This window comes from Notolepis coatsorum, assembly GCF_963971535.1.
Source record: "Notolepis coatsorum genome assembly, chromosome: 14".
NCBI classification, from domain to species: Eukaryota; Metazoa; Chordata; class Actinopteri; order Aulopiformes; family Paralepididae; genus Notolepis; species Notolepis coatsorum.
Window position 1 is genome coordinate 91,647,518 of NC_140178.1, and position 15,886 is coordinate 91,663,403.

Consider the following 15,886-nt stretch of genomic DNA (forward strand, 5'->3'; position numbering starts at 1 on the left):
TGTGTGTGGGGGGGGGGGGGGGGGGGGGGGCTACTTGAGGAGAAAAAGTATGCCACGAGTCCCAAAAGGGTTGTAGTAAGAGGGTGGATTTCCAGGAAGGCTGGGTGAGAGGGGACCGGCTTGAAGCCCTAAGCCTTATTTTAAATCTGGTCTCAGTCTATATGTAGCTGCCGCTACATGGCAACCCGGAGGAATGCACGCGGATCCACCTGCTTGTTATTCACACACATGACATTTGCAACTGCTCACCCAGGCGTCATTGTAACTGACAATACTCCCTCCACTTTAACACCACTGTAGTGGTGACAACACGTCACCCCAGGGCCATTCCCAGGCCCCCACAAAGGCCCCCAGGTTCAGCTGTGTTGTTTGCTTATGGCTATAGTTGAAGGTCAATGTAGAGCATAGCATTGTAGACTAGTAGTCACTAGTGTCAAGTCAAGAGCTTTATTTGTCACGGCATACAAGTATACAATGACATGCGGTAGTGCTGTTATAATGTAGTGTTGTAGACTAGTCACTAGCGTTGTTGTAATGTAGTGTTGTAGACTAGTCACTAGCGTTGTTGTAATGTAGTGTTATAGACTAGTCACTAGTGTTGTTGTAATGTAGTGTTATAGACTACATTTACATTTACATTTAGTCATTTAGCTGACGCTTTTATCCAAAGCGACTTACAAGTTCTGTGCGACAAGACAGCAAGAAGGGTATAACTCTATCAGCTGAGTAACAATGTTCATCAAAGTGTTGCGTGTTACAGTGTAGGTTAGTTTATTAGGACAAGTGCATGACATTAAGGTTAGTCGGGGTTAGATTTTTTTTTTTTTTTTTTTTTTTTATCATTTCAGATAATGGTTGAAGAAGTGAGTCTTTAGTCGACGGCGAAAGATTGGACGGGATTCGGCTGTCCTAACTGGGATGGGTAGTTCATTCCACCATTGTGGGGCAAGGACTGAGAATAGGCGGCTTCTCTTTGATGACCCTCCGGGAGCTTGGATAGGAGTAGATCTGAGGCGGCCAGAAGACGCAGAGCGTAGGGGTCTTGAGGGTGTGTAGTTAGAGACCATTGACCGGAGGTAGGCGGGAGCGGTTCCCTTTGCCGCACGGTATGCTAGGTCGAGGGCCTTGAAGCGGATACGTGCAGCAATGGGGAGCCAGTGCAGGTCCCTAAGAAGTGGGGTGACATGGGCTGACTTCGGTAGGTTTGAGATCAGGCGGGCCGCTGCATTTTGAATGAGTTGAAGAGGCTTGGTGGCAGTGGCCGGGAGGCCAGCTAGCAGTGCGTTGCAGTAGTCGAGGCGGGAGATGACTGTTGATTGGACGAGGAGTTGGGTGGCTTCTTTTGTCAGGAAGGGGCGTATCCTTCTGACGTTGCTCAGGAGGAATCTGCAGGTTCTGGTTGTCGCTGCGATGTGAGCAGAGAAGTTCAACTGGTCGTCGAGGACAACACCAAGGTTCTTGGCGGTCGGCGACGCGGTCACAGCTGCATTCTCGACTGTGATGGAGAGGTCGGTCAGGGGGGAGGATTTGGCCGGCAGGTGGAGCAATTCTGTTTTGCTTAGGTTCAGTTTGAGGTGGTTGGTCGTCATCCAGGCGGAGATGTCGGACAGACAGGCCGAGATCCGCTCAGAGACGTGGATATCTGAGGGAGGGAAGGAGAGGAAGAGTTGAGTATCATCGGCATAACAATGATATGAGAAGCCATGAGATGTAATAATGTTACCCAGTGATTTAGTGTAGAGGGAGAAGAGAAGGGGTCCTAGGACCGAGCCCTGGGGGACACCCGTCCGGAGGGGGCGGGTGGCCGACAGAGTCCCTCTCCATGACACTTGGTAGGAGCGGTCATTGAGGTATGATGTCAGCCATGTCAGCGCAGATCCAGCCACTCCCATTCCTGCGAGGGCCGCGAGGAGGATCTGATGGTTGACTGTGTCGAAGGCTGCAGATAGATCTAGGAGAATCAGGACAGAGGAGAGGCCTTTCGCTTTTGCTAAGTGAAGTGCCTCTGTGACCGCAATGAGGGCCGTTTCTGTGGAGTGGCCAGTCCGGAAGCCAGACTGATTGGGGTCTAGGAGGTCATTCTGTAAGAGATAAGCAGTAAGTTGGTTGGATACAGCACGTTCAAGTGTTTTAGAAAGGAAGGAGAGAAGAGAGACAGGGCGATAGTTGGCTATGACGGTGGGGTTCAGGGTTGGTTTTTTTATGAGGGGCGTAACTCTGGCTTGTTTTAGGGAGGTGGGGACCACCCCCGAGTTGAGTGAGGAGTTGATGGTTGCAGTTAGGAATGGGAGGATGTCCGGTGCTATGGTCTGGAGGAGTGGGGAGGGTAGCTGGTCCAGCTGGCATGTAGTCGGACGGTTCGACGTTACCAGTGTCAGGGTCTCGGCTTCTGTAATGGGAGAGAAAGATGACAGAGTGAAGGATGAGGTTCTCGATTCAGCGTTTGGAATGGGTGGGGGTTGGGAGAAGGAGCTGCGGATGTTCTCCACTTTTTCCTCAAAGAAGATCGCAAAGTCTTCGGCAGAAAAAGATGAGGGAGGAGGAGGTGGGGGGGGAGTGAGGAGGGAGGACATGGTAGCATGCAGTTTGCGAAGATTCTTGGCAGAGGCCTCGATCCTATGGTGAAAGAAAGAAGCTTTGGCATTAGTAATGGTTTTGGAGAATGTTAACAAAAGGTTGTGATATGTGTCGATGTCAGCAGTGAGGCGTGACTTTCTATACTTCCTCTCAGCCGCTCTCAGGACCTGTCTTTGTTCTCTCACTGCATCCGTCAGCCATGGACTGGGTGGGGAACGGCGGGCAGGTTTCTCAACGAGGGGACAGAGCTTGTCGAAGGAGGTTGCAAGGGCTGAGAGGAGGGTGGAGGTTGCCATCTCTGTGGGGAGAGCAGAGAAGGTGTCACTCAAAGGTAGAGCGGATATTATGTCAGAGGAGAGGGTGGAGGGGGATAGGGAGGGCAGGTTGCGTCTGAGTGAGACGGTTTGAGTTGGGGTGAAGACTTTTCGGTTAAGCATGAGAGTTAGTGAGAAGGATATGAAGGAATGGTCAGATACATGTAGGGGAGTTACCGTGGTGTTAATGATGCTGGAGTTACGGGAAAATATGAGATCCAAGGAGTTGCCTGCTTTGTGGGTGGGAGGCATGGCAGTGGGAGTCAGGTCAAATTGTTGTAGGAGGGAGACCACTGGGACCGACTGAGATGAGTCAGGCAGGTTGAAGTCGCCCAATAGAAGGAGCGGGGTACCATCTTCCGGTAAGGAGCTTAGAAGCATGTCCAGCTCATCTGTGAAGTGATCGAGGGGACCTGGAGGGCGATAGAGTGTAACAATGGTGAGATTGAAAGGATTAGAGACAGATACTGCATGATATTCGAGGGAGGAGAGTGACAGTTCTGGGAGTTGCGTTAGGTTTGTAGCCCATGAAGGAGATGTCATGAGGCCAGTGCCTCCACCCCGTCTGGAGGGTCGAGGTGTGTGAGTGAAGTTATAGTTTGTAGATAATGCTGCAGGTGTTGACGAGTTATTGGGGGTTATCCAGGTCTCAGTTAGAGCCAGGAGCTGCAGATTTAGACTATGGGCGTAGGCAGTAATGAAGTCAGCTTTCTTGACTGCTGATTGACAATTCCATAAGCCTCCCTGTACTGTGACAGGTGTATTAGTGGCTGTAGGAGGGTAGGAGAGATTAGCCGGGTTGCTAGCAAACTGGCGTGGATGGGTTGATTCTGTTCTTGAGGAGCAGATTGTGGATATAGGTATGAGGCACATTGTGGTGTCAAGAGTGGTAGGAGGAGGTTGAAGGGGCTAGGGAGGAAGCGAGATAGTAGGGAAATAGCAGAGTGGGACGGGAATATGGGATTATGGTGTACTTAGCACTGGGTGGATCGGTGGATCCCTCTGCGGTGAACTCCAGGAAAACTCCTCCTCTTTGTCCCTCTTCGTTTCTCGACGCTTCGCTGACGCTATGCCAGCAAGTCTTTAAATCACTATCACTAATTACTGATGAGTGACACCTGCAGCAAAAGGCCACACCTCCAGTTTCTGTCAGCTGGGTGAAACTAATTACAAACAATTTCCACAACACAATTTAGTCACACACTTCAAAATGATGTACACAGTATTCAGTTAAAAGATCCTACCCTCTCTGCTGTTGTCCTCAGAATGAATCCAACAGAGAAAAAGCTGGTATTTAAGCAGAAAAACTGTCACAAGTGCCCACTTAACTACATGCACAAAGGCCACACCTCCAGTTTCTGTCAGCTGGGTGAAACTAATTACAAACAATTTCCACAACACAATTTAGTCACACACTTCAAAATGATGTACACAGTATTCAGTTAAAAGAGCCTACCCTCTCTGCTGTTGTCCTCAGAATGAATCCAACAGAGAAAAAGCTGGTATTTAAGCAGAAAAACTGTCACAAGTGCCCACTTAACTACATGCACAAAGGCCACACCTCCAGTTTCTGTCAGCTGGGTGAAACTAATTACAAACAATTTCCACAACACAATTTAGTCACACACTTCAAAATGATGTACACAGTATTCAGTTAAAAGATCCTACCCTCTCTGCTGCTGTCCTCAGAATGAATCCAACAGAGAAAAAGCTGGTATTTAAGCAGAAAAACTGTCACAAGTGCCCACTTAACTACATGCACAAAGGCCACACCTCCAGTTTCTGTCAGCTGGGTGAAACTAATTACAAACAATTTCCACAACACAATTTAGTCACACACTTCAAAATGATGTACACAGTATTCAGTTAAAAGAGCCTACCCTCTCTGCTGTTGTCCTCAGAATGAATCCAACAGAGAAAAAGCTGGTATTTAAGCAGAAAAACTGTCACAAGTGCCCACTTAACTACATGCACAAAGGCCACACCTCCAGTTTCTGTCAGCTGGGTGAAACTAATTACAAACAATTTCCACAACACAATTTAGTCACACACTTCAAAATGATGTACACAGTATTCAGTTCAGTTAAAAGATCCTACCCTCTCTGCTGTTGTCCTCAGACTAGTCACTAGTGCTGTTGTAATGTAGTGTTATAGACTAGTCACTAGTGCTGTTGTAATGTAGTGTTGTAGACTAGTCACTAGTGCTGTAATGTAGTGTTATAGACTAGTCACTAGTGCCCACTTAACTACATGCACAAAGGCCACACCTCCAGTTTCTGTCAGCTGGGTGAAACTAATTACAAACAATTTCCACAACACAATTTAGTCACACACTTCAAAATGATGTACACAGTATTCAGTTAAAAGAGCCTACCCTCTCTGCTGTTGTCCTCAGAATGAATCCAACAGAGAAAAAGCTGGTATTTAAGCAGAAAAACTGTCACAAGTGCCCACTTAACTACATGCACAAAGGCCACACCTCCAGTTTCTGTCAGCTGGGTGAAACTAATTACAAACAATTTCCACAACACAATTTAGTCACACACTTCAAAATGATGTACACAGTATTCAGTTCAGTTAAAAGATCCTACCCTCTCTGCTGTTGTCCTCAGACTAGTCACTAGTGCTGTTGTAATGTAGTGTTATAGACTAGTCACTAGTGCTGTTGTAATGTAGTGTTGTAGACTAGTCACTAGTGCTGTAATGTAGTGTTATAGACTAGTCACTAGTGCTGTTGTAATGTAGTGTTGTAGACTAGTCACTAGTGCTGTTGTAATGTAGTGTTGTAGACTAGTCACTAGTGCTGTTGTAATGTAGTGTTGTAAACTAGTCACTAGTGTTGTAATGTAGTGTTATAGACTAGTCACTAGTGCTGTTGTAATGTAGTGTTATAGACTAGTCACTAGCGTTGTTGTAATGTAGTGTTGTAGACTAGTCACTAGTGCTGTTGTAATGTAGTGTTATAGACTAGTCACTAGTGCTGTTGTAATGTAGTGTTATAGACTAGTCACTAGTGTTGTTGTAATGTAGTGTTATAGACTAGTCACTAGTGTTGTTGTAATGTAGTGTTGTAGACTAGTCACTAGTGCTGTTGTAATGTAGTGTTATAGACTAGTCACTAGTGTTGTTGTAATGTAGTGTTATAGACTATAGTCACTAGTGTTGTTGTAATGTAGTGTTATAGACTAGTCACTAGTGTTGTTGTAATGTAGTGTTATAGACTAGTCACTAGTGCTGTTGTAATGTAGTGTTATAGACTAGTCACTAGTGCTGTTGTAATGTAGTGTTATAGACTAGTCACTAGTGCTGTTGTAATGTAGTGTTGTAGACTAGTCACTAGTGTTGTTGTAATGTAGTGTTGTAGACTAGTCACTAGTGCTGTTGTAATGTAGTGTTATAGACTAGTCACTAGTGCTGTTGTAATGTAGTGTTGTAGACTAGTCACTAGTGCTGTTGTAATGTAGTGTTATAGACTAGTCACTAGTGTTGTTGTAATGTAGTGTTATAGACTAGTCACTAGTGTTGTTGTAATGTAGTGTTATAGACTAGTCACTAGTGCTGTTGTAATGTAGTGTTATAGACTAGTCACTAGTGCTGTTGTAATGTAGTGTTATAGACTAGTCACTAGTGCTGTAATGTAGTGTTGTAGACTAGTCACTAGTGCTGTTGTAATGTAGTGTTATAGACTAGTCACTAGTGCTGTAATGTAGTGTTGTAGACTAGTCACTAGTGTTGTTGTAATGTAGTGTTATAGACTAGTCACTAGTGCTGTTGTAATGTAGTGTTGTAGACTAGTCACTAGTGTTGTTGTAATGTAGTGTTATAGACTAGTCACTAGTGCTGTTGTAATGTAGTGTTATAGACTAGTCACTAGTGTTGTAATGTAGTGTTATAGACTAGTCACTAGTGCTGTTGTAATGTAGTGTTATAGACTAGTCACTAGTGCTGTAATGTAGTGTTGTAGACTAGTCACTAGTGTTGTTGTAATGTAGTGTTATAGACTAGTCACTAGTGCTGTTGTAATGTAGTGTTGTAGACTAGTCACTAGTGTTGTTGTAATGTAGTGTTATAGACTAGTCACTAGTGCTGTTGTAATGTAGTGTTATAGACTAGTCACTAGTGTTGTAATGTAGTGTTATAGACTAGTCACTAGTGCTGTTGTAATGTAGTGTTATAGACTAGTCACTAGTGCTGTAATGTAGTGTTATAGACTAGTCACTAGTGTTGTTGTAATGTAGTGTTATAGACTAGTCACTAGTGCTGTTGTAATGTAGTGTTGTAGACTAGTCACTAGTGCTGTTGTAATGTAGTGTTATAGACTAGTCACTAGTGCTGTAATGTAGTGTTGTAGACTAGTCACTAGTGTTGTTGTAATGTAGTGTTGTAGACTAGTCACTAGTGCTGTTGTAATGTAGTGTTATAGACTAGTCACTAGTGCTGTAATGTAGTGTTGTAGACTAGTCACTAGTGTTGTTGTAATGTAGTGTTATAGACTAGTCACTAGTGTTGTTGTAATGTAGTGTTGTAGACTAGTCACTAGTGCTGTTGTAATGTAGTGTTATAGACTAGTCACTAGTGCTGTAATGTAGTGTTGTAGACTAGTCACTAGTGTTGTTGTAATGTAGTGTTATAGACTAGTCACTAGTGTTGTTGTAATGTAGTGTTATAGACTAGTCACTAGTGCTGTTGTAATGTAGTGTTATAGACTAGTCACTAGTGTTGTTGTAATGTAGTGTTATAGACTAGTCACTAGTGCTGTTGTAATGTAGTGTTATAGACTAGTCACTAGTGCTGTAATGTAGTGTTATAGACTAGTCACTAGTGTTGTTGTAATGTAGTGTTATAGACGAGTCACTAGTGCTGTTGTAATGTAGTGTTATAGACTAGTCACTAGTGTTGTAATGTAGTGTTATAGACTAGTCACTAGTGCTGTTGTAATGTAGTGTTATAGACTAGTCACTAGTGCTGTTGTAATGTAGTGTTATAGACTAGTCACTAGTGTTGTAATGTAGTGTTATAGACTAGTCACTAGTGCTGTTGTAATGTAGTGTTATAGACTAGTCACTAGTGCTGTTGTATAGTGTTGTAGACTAGTCACTAGTGCTGTTTTAATGTAGTGTTATAGACTAGTCACTAGTGCTGTTGTAATGTAGTGTTGTAGACTAGTCACTAGTGCTGTTGTAATGTAGTGTTATAGACTAGTCACTAGTGCTGTTGTAATGTAGTGTTATAGACTAGTCACTAGTGTTGTTGTAATGTAGTGTTGTAGACTAGTCACTAGTGCTGTTGTAATGTAGTGTTGTAGACTAGTCACTAGTGCTGTTGTAATGTAGTGTTATAGACTAGTGACTAGTGCTGCTGTAATGTAGTGTTATAGACTAGTCACTAGTGTTGTTGTAATGTAGTGTTAGAGACTAGTCACTAGTGCTGTAATGTAGTGTTATAGACTAGTCACTAGTGCTGTTGTAATGTAGTGTTATAGACTAGTCACTAGTGTTGTTGTAATGTAGTGTTATAGACTAGTCACTAGTGTTGTTGTAATGTAGTGTTATAGACTAGTGACTAGTGCTGTTGTAATGTAGTGTTATAGACTAGTCACTGCTGTTGTAATGTAGTGTTATAGACTAGTCACTAGTGCTGTAATGTAGTGTTGTAGACTAGTCACTAGTGTTGTTGTAATGTAGTGTTGTAGACTAGTCACTAGTGCTGTTGTAATGTAGTGTTATAGACTAGTCACTAGTGCTGTAATGTAGTGTTGTAGACTAGTCACTAGTGTTGTTGTAATGTAGTGTTATAGACTAGTCACTAGTGTTGTTGTAATGTAGTGTTATAGACTAGTCACTAGTGCTGTTGTAATGTAGTGTTATAGACTAGTCACTAGTGTTGTAATGTAGTGTTATAGACTAGTCACTAGTGCTGTTGTAATGTAGTGTTATAGACTAGTCACTAGTGTTGTTGTAATGTAGTGTTGTAGACTAGTCACTAGTGCTGTTGTATAGTGTTGTAGACTAGTCACTAGTGCTGTTGTAATGTAGTGTTATAGACTAGTCACTAGTGCTGTTGTAATGTAGTGTTGTAGACTAGTCACTAGTGCTGTTGTAATGTAGTGTTATAGACTAGTCACTAGTGTTGTTGTAATGTAGTGTTGTAGACTAGTCACTAGTGCTGTTGTAATGTAGTGTTGTAGACTAGTCACTAGTGCTGTTGTAATGTAGTGTTATAGACTAGTGACTAGTGCTGTTGTAATGTAGTGTTATAGACTAGTCACTAGTGCTGTTGTAATGTAGTGTTATAGACTAGTGACTAGTGTTGTTGTAATGTAGTGTTATAGACTAGTCACTAGTGCTGTTGTAATGTAGTGTTATAGACTAGTCACTAGTGTTGTTGTAATGTAGTGTTGTAGACTAGTCACTAGTGCTGTTGTAATGTAGTGTTGTAGACTAGTCACTAGTGCTGTTGTAATGTAGTGTTATAGACTAGTGACTAGTGCTGTTGTAATGTAGTGTTATAGACTAGTCACTAGTGCTGTAATGTAGTGTTATAGACTAGTCACTAGTGCTGTTGTAATGTAGTGTTATAGACTAGTCACTAGTGTTGTTGTAATGTAGTGTTATAGACTAGTCACTAGTGTTGTTGTAATGTAGTGTTATAGACTAGTGACTAGTGCTGTTGTAATGTAGTGTTATAGACTAGTCACTAGTGCTGTAATGTAGTGTTATAGACTAGTCACTAGTGTTGTTGTATAGTGTTATAGACTAGTCACCAGTGCTGTTGTAATGTAGTGTTATAGACTAGTCACTAGTGCTGTTGTAATGTAGTGTTATAGACTAGTCACTAGTGCTGTTGTAATGTAGTGTTATAGACTAGTCACTAGTGTTGTTGTAATGTAGTGTTGTAGACTAGTCACTAGTGCTGTTGTAATGTAGTGTTATAGACTAGTCACTAGTGTTGTTGTAATGTAGTGTTATAGACTAGTCACTAGTGTTGTAATGTAGTGTTATAGACTAGTAACTAGTGTTGTTGTATAGTGTTATAGACTAGTCACTAGTGTTGTTGTAATGTAGTGTTGTAGACTAGTCACTAGTGCTGTAATGTAGTGTTATAGACTAGTCACTAGTGTTGTTGTAATGTAGTGTTGTAGACTAGTCACTAGTGCTGTAATGTAGTGTTGTAGACTAGTCACTAGTGCTGTTGTAATGTAGTGTTGTAGACTAGTCACTAGTGCTGTTGTAATGTAGTGTTATAGACTAGTCACTAGTGCTGTAATGCAGTGTTATAGACTAGTCACTAGTGCTGTTGTAATATAGTGTTGTAGACTAGTCACTAGTGCTGTTGTAATGTAGTGTTATAGAGTAGTCACTAGTGCTGTAATGTAGTGTTATAGACTAGTCACTAGTGTTGTTGTAATGTAGTGTTATAGACTAGTCACTAGTGCTGTTGTAATGTAGTGTTGTAGACTAGTCACTAGTGTTGTTGTAATGTAGTGTTATAGACTAGTCACTAGTGCTGTTGTAATGTAGTGTTGTAGACTAGTCACTAGTGTTGCTGTAATGTAGTGTTATAGACTAGTCACTAGTGTTGTTGTAATGTAGTGTTATAGACTAGTCACTAGTGCTGTTGTAATGTAGTGTTATAGACTAGTCACTAGTGCTGTTGTAATGTAGTGTTGTAGACTAGTCACTAGTGCTGTAATGTAGTGTTATAGACTAGTCACTAGTGCTGTTGTAATGTAGTGTTGTAGACTAGTCACTAGTGCTGTTGTAATGTAGTGTTATAGACTAGTCACTAGTGTTGTTGTAATGTAGTGTTATAGACTAGTCACTACTGCTGTTGTAATGTAGTGTTATAGACTAGTCACTAATGCTGTTGTAATGTAGTGTTATAGACTAGTCACTAGTGCTGTTGTAATGTAGTGTTATAGACTAGTCACTAGTGCTGTTGTAATGTAGTGTTATAGACTAGTCACTAGTGCTGTAATGTAGTGTTATAGACTAGTCACTAGTGCTGTTGTAATGTAGTGTTATAGACTAGTCACTAGTGTTGTTGTAATGTAGTGTTATAGACTAGTCACTAGTGTTGTTGTAATGTAGTGTTATAGACTAGTGACTAGTGCTGTTGTAATGTAGTGTTATAGACTAGTCACTGCTGTTGTAATGTAGTGTTATAGACTAGTCACTAGTGCTGTAATGTAGTGTTGTAGACTAGTCACTAGTGTTGTTGTAATGTAGTGTTGTAGACTAGTCACTAGTGCTGTTGTAATGTAGTGTTATAGACTAGTCACTAGTGCTGTAATGTAGTGTTGTAGACTAGTCACTAGTGTTGTTGTAATGTAGTGTTATAGACTAGTCACTAGTGTTGTTGTAATGTAGTGTTGTAGACTAGTCACTAGTGCTGTTGTAATGTAGTGTTATAGACTAGTCACTAGTGCTGTAATGTAGTGTTGTAGACTAGTCACTAGTGTTGTTGTAATGTAGTGTTATAGACTAGTCACTAGTGTTGTTGTAATGTAGTGTTATAGACTAGTCACTAGTGCTGTTGTAATGTAGTGTTATAGACTAGTCACTAGTGTTGTAATGTAGTGTTATAGACTAGTCACTAGTGCTGTTGTAATGTAGTGTTATAGACTAGTCACTAGCGTTGTTGTAATGTAGTGTTATAGACTAGTCACTAGTGCTGTAATGTAGTGTTGTAGACTAGTCACTAGTGTTGTTGTAATGTAGTGTTATAGACTAGTCACTAGTGTTGTTGTAATGTAGTGTTATAGACTAGTCACTAGTGCTGTTGTAATGTAGTGTTATAGACTAGTCACTAGTGTTGTAATGTAGTGTTATAGACTAGTCACTAGTGCTGTTGTAATGTAGTGTTATAGACTAGTCACTTGCGTTGTTGTAATGTAGTGTTGTAGACTAGTCACTAGTGCTGTTGTATAGTGTTGTAGACTAGTCACTAGTGCTGTTGTAATGTAGTGTTATAGACTAGTCACTAGTGCTGTTGTAATGTAGTGTTGTAGACTAGTCACTAGTGCTGTTGTAATGTAGTGTTATAGACTAGTCACTAGTGCTGTTGTAATGTAGTGTTATAGACTAGTCACTAGTGCTGTTGTAATGTAGTGTTGTAGACTAGTCACTAGTGCTGTTGTAATGTAGTGTTATAGACTAGTGACTAGTGCTGTTGTAATGTAGTGTTATAGACTAGTCACTAGTGCTGTAATGTAGTGTTATAGACTAGTCACTAGTGCTGTTGTAATGTAGTGTTATAGACTAGTCACTAGTGTTGTTGTAATGTAGTGTTATAGACTAGTCACTAGTGTTGTTGTAATGTAGTGTTATAGACTAGTGACTAGTGCTGTTGTAATGTAGTGTTATAGACTAGTCACTGCTGTTGTAATGTAGTGTTATAGACTAGTCACTAGTGCTGTAATGTAGTGTTGTAGACTAGTCACTAGTGTTGTTGTAATGTAGTGTTGTAGACTAGTCACTAGTGCTGTTGTAATGTAGTGTTATAGACTAGTCACTAGTGCTGTAATGTAGTGTTGTAGACTAGTCACTAGTGTTGTTGTAATGTAGTGTTATAGACTAGTCACTAGTGTTGTTGTAATGTAGTGTTGTAGACTAGTCACTAGTGCTGTTTGCAATGTAGTGTTATAGACTAGTCACTAGTGCTGTAATGTAGTGTTGTAGACTAGTCACTAGTGTTGTTGTAATGTAGTGTTATAGACTAGTCACTAGTGTTGTTGTAATGTAGTGTTATAGACTAGTCACTAGTGCTGTTGTAATGTAGTGTTATAGACTAGTCACTAGTGTTGTAATGTAGTGTTATAGACTAGTCACTAGTGCTGTTGTAATGTAGTGTTATAGACTAGTCACTAGCGTTGTTGTAATGTAGTGTTGTAGACTAGTCACTAGTGCTGTTGTATAGTGTTGTAGACTAGTCACTAGTGCTGTTGTAATGTAGTGTTATAGACTAGTCACTAGTGCTGTTGTAATGTAGTGTTATAGACTAGTCACTAGTGCTGTTGTATAGTGTTGTAGACTAGTCACTAGTGCTGTTGTAATGTAGTGTTATAGACTAGTCACTAGTGCTGTTGTAATGTAGTGTTGTAGACTAGTCACTAGTGCTGTTGTAATGTAGTGTTATAGACTAGTCATTAGTGCTGTTGTAATGTAGTGTTATAGACTAGTCACTAGTGTTGTTGTAATGTAGTGTTGTAGACTAGTCACTAGTGCTGTTGTAATGTAGTGTTGTAGACTAGTCACTAGTGCTGTTGTAATGTAGTGTTATAGACTAGTGACTAGTGCTGTTGTAATGTAGTGTTATAGACTAGTCACTAGTGCTGTAATGTAGTGTTATAGACTAGTCACTAGTGCTGTTGTAATGTAGTGTTATAGACTAGTCACTAGTGTTGTTGTAATGTAGTGTTATAGACTAGTCACTAGTGTTGTTGTAATGTAGTGTTATAGACTAGTGACTAGTGCTGTTGTAATGTAGTGTTATAGACTAGTCACTAGTGCTGTAATGTAGTGTTATAGACTAGTCACTAGTGTTGTTGTATAGTGTTATAGACTAGTCACCAGTGCTGTTGTAATGTAGTGTTATAGACTAGTCACTAGTGTTGTTGTAATGTAGTGTTATAGACTAGTCACTAGTGCTGTTGTAATGTAGTGTTATAGACTAGTCACTAGTGTTGTTGTAATGTAGTGTTGTAGACTAGTCACTAGTGCTGTTGTAATGTAGTGTTATAGACTAGTCACTAGTGTTGTTGTAATGTAGTGTTATAGACTAGTCACTAGTGTTGTAATGTAGTGTTATAGACTAGTCACTAGTGTTGTTGTATAGTGTTATAGACTAGTCACTAGTGTTGTTGTAATGTAGTGTTGTAGACTAGTCACTAGTGCTGTTGTAATGTAGTGTTATAGACTAGTCACTAGTGTTGTTGTAATGTAGTGTTATAGACTAGTCACTACTGCTGTTGTAATGTAGTGTTATAGACTAGTCACTAATGCTGTTGTAATGTAGTGTTATAGACTAGTCACTAGTGCTGTTGTAATGTAGTGTTATAGACTAGTCACTAGTGCTGTTGTAATGTAGTGTTATAGACTAGTCACTAGTGCTGTAATGTAGTGTTATAGACTAGTCACTAGTGCTGTTGTAATGTAGTGTTATAGACTAGTCACTAGTGTTGTTGTAATGTAGTGTTATAGACTAGTCACTAGTGTTGTTGTAATGTAGTGTTATAGACTAGTGACTAGTGCTGTTGTAATGTAGTGTTATAGACTAGTCACTGCTGTTGTAATGTAGTGTTATAGACTAGTCACTAGTGCTGTAATGTAGTGTTGTAGACTAGTCACTAGTGTTGTTGTAATGTAGTGTTGTAGACTAGTCACTAGTGCTGTTGTAATGTAGTGTTATAGACTAGTCACTAGTGCTGTAATGTAGTGTTGTAGACTAGTCACTAGTGTTGTTGTAATGTAGTGTTATAGACTAGTCACTAGTGTTGTTGTAATGTAGTGTTGTAGACTAGTCACTAGTGCTGTTGTAATGTAGTGTTATAGACTAGTCACTAGTGCTGTAATGTAGTGTTGTAGACTAGTCACTAGTGTTGTTGTAATGTAGTGTTATAGACTAGTCACTAGTGTTGTTGTAATGTAGTGTTATAGACTAGTCACTAGTGCTGTTGTAATGTAGTGTTATAGACTAGTCACTAGTGTTGTAATGTAGTGTTATAGACTAGTCACTAGTGCTGTTGTAATGTAGTGTTATAGACTAGTCACTAGCGTTGTTGTAATGTAGTGTTATAGACTAGTCACTAGTGCTGTAATGTAGTGTTGTAGACTAGTCACTAGTGTTGTTGTAATGTAGTGTTATAGACTAGTCACTAGTGTTGTTGTAATGTAGTGTTATAGACTAGTCACTAGTGCTGTTGTAATGTAGTGTTATAGACTAGTCACTAGTGTTGTAATGTAGTGTTATAGACTAGTCACTAGTGCTGTTGTAATGTAGTGTTATAGACTAGTCACTTGCGTTGTTGTAATGTAGTGTTGTAGACTAGTCACTAGTGCTGTTGTATAGTGTTGTAGACTAGTCACTAGTGCTGTTGTAATGTAGTGTTATAGACTAGTCACTAGTGCTGTTGTAATGTAGTGTTGTAGACTAGTCACTAGTGCTGTTGTAATGTAGTGTTATAGACTAGTCACTAGTGCTGTTGTAATGTAGTGTTATAGACTAGTCACTAGTGCTGTTGTAATGTAGTGTTGTAGACTAGTCACTAGTGCTGTTGTAATGTAGTGTTATAGACTAGTGACTAGTGCTGTTGTAATGTAGTGTTATAGACTAGTCACTAGTGCTGTAATGTAGTGTTATAGACTAGTCACTAGTGCTGTTGTAATGTAGTGTTATAGACTAGTCACTAGTGTTGTTGTAATGTAGTGTTATAGACTAGTCACTAGTGTTGTTGTAATGTAGTGTTATAGACTAGTGACTAGTGCTGTTGTAATGTAGTGTTATAGACTAGTCACTGCTGTTGTAATGTAGTGTTATAGACTAGTCACTAGTGCTGTAATGTAGTGTTGTAGACTAGTCACTAGTGTTGTTGTAATGTAGTGTTGTAGACTAGTCACTAGTGCTGTTGTAATGTAGTGTTATAGACTAGTCACTAGTGCTGTAATGTAGTGTTGTAGACTAGTCACTAGTGTTGTTGTAATGTAGTGTTATAGACTAGTCACTAGTGTTGTTGTAATGTAGTGTTGTAGACTAGTCACTAGTGCTGTTTGCAATGTAGTGTTATAGACTAGTCACTAGTGCTGTTGTAATGTAGTGTTATAGACTAGTCACTAGTGTTGTTGTAATGTAGTGTTGTAGACTAGTCACTAGTGCTGTTGTAATGTAGTGTTATAGACTAGTCACTAGTGTTGTTGTAATGTAGTGTTATAGACTAGTCACTAGTGTTGTAATGTAGTGTTATAGACTAGTCACTAGTGTTGTTGTATAGTGTTATA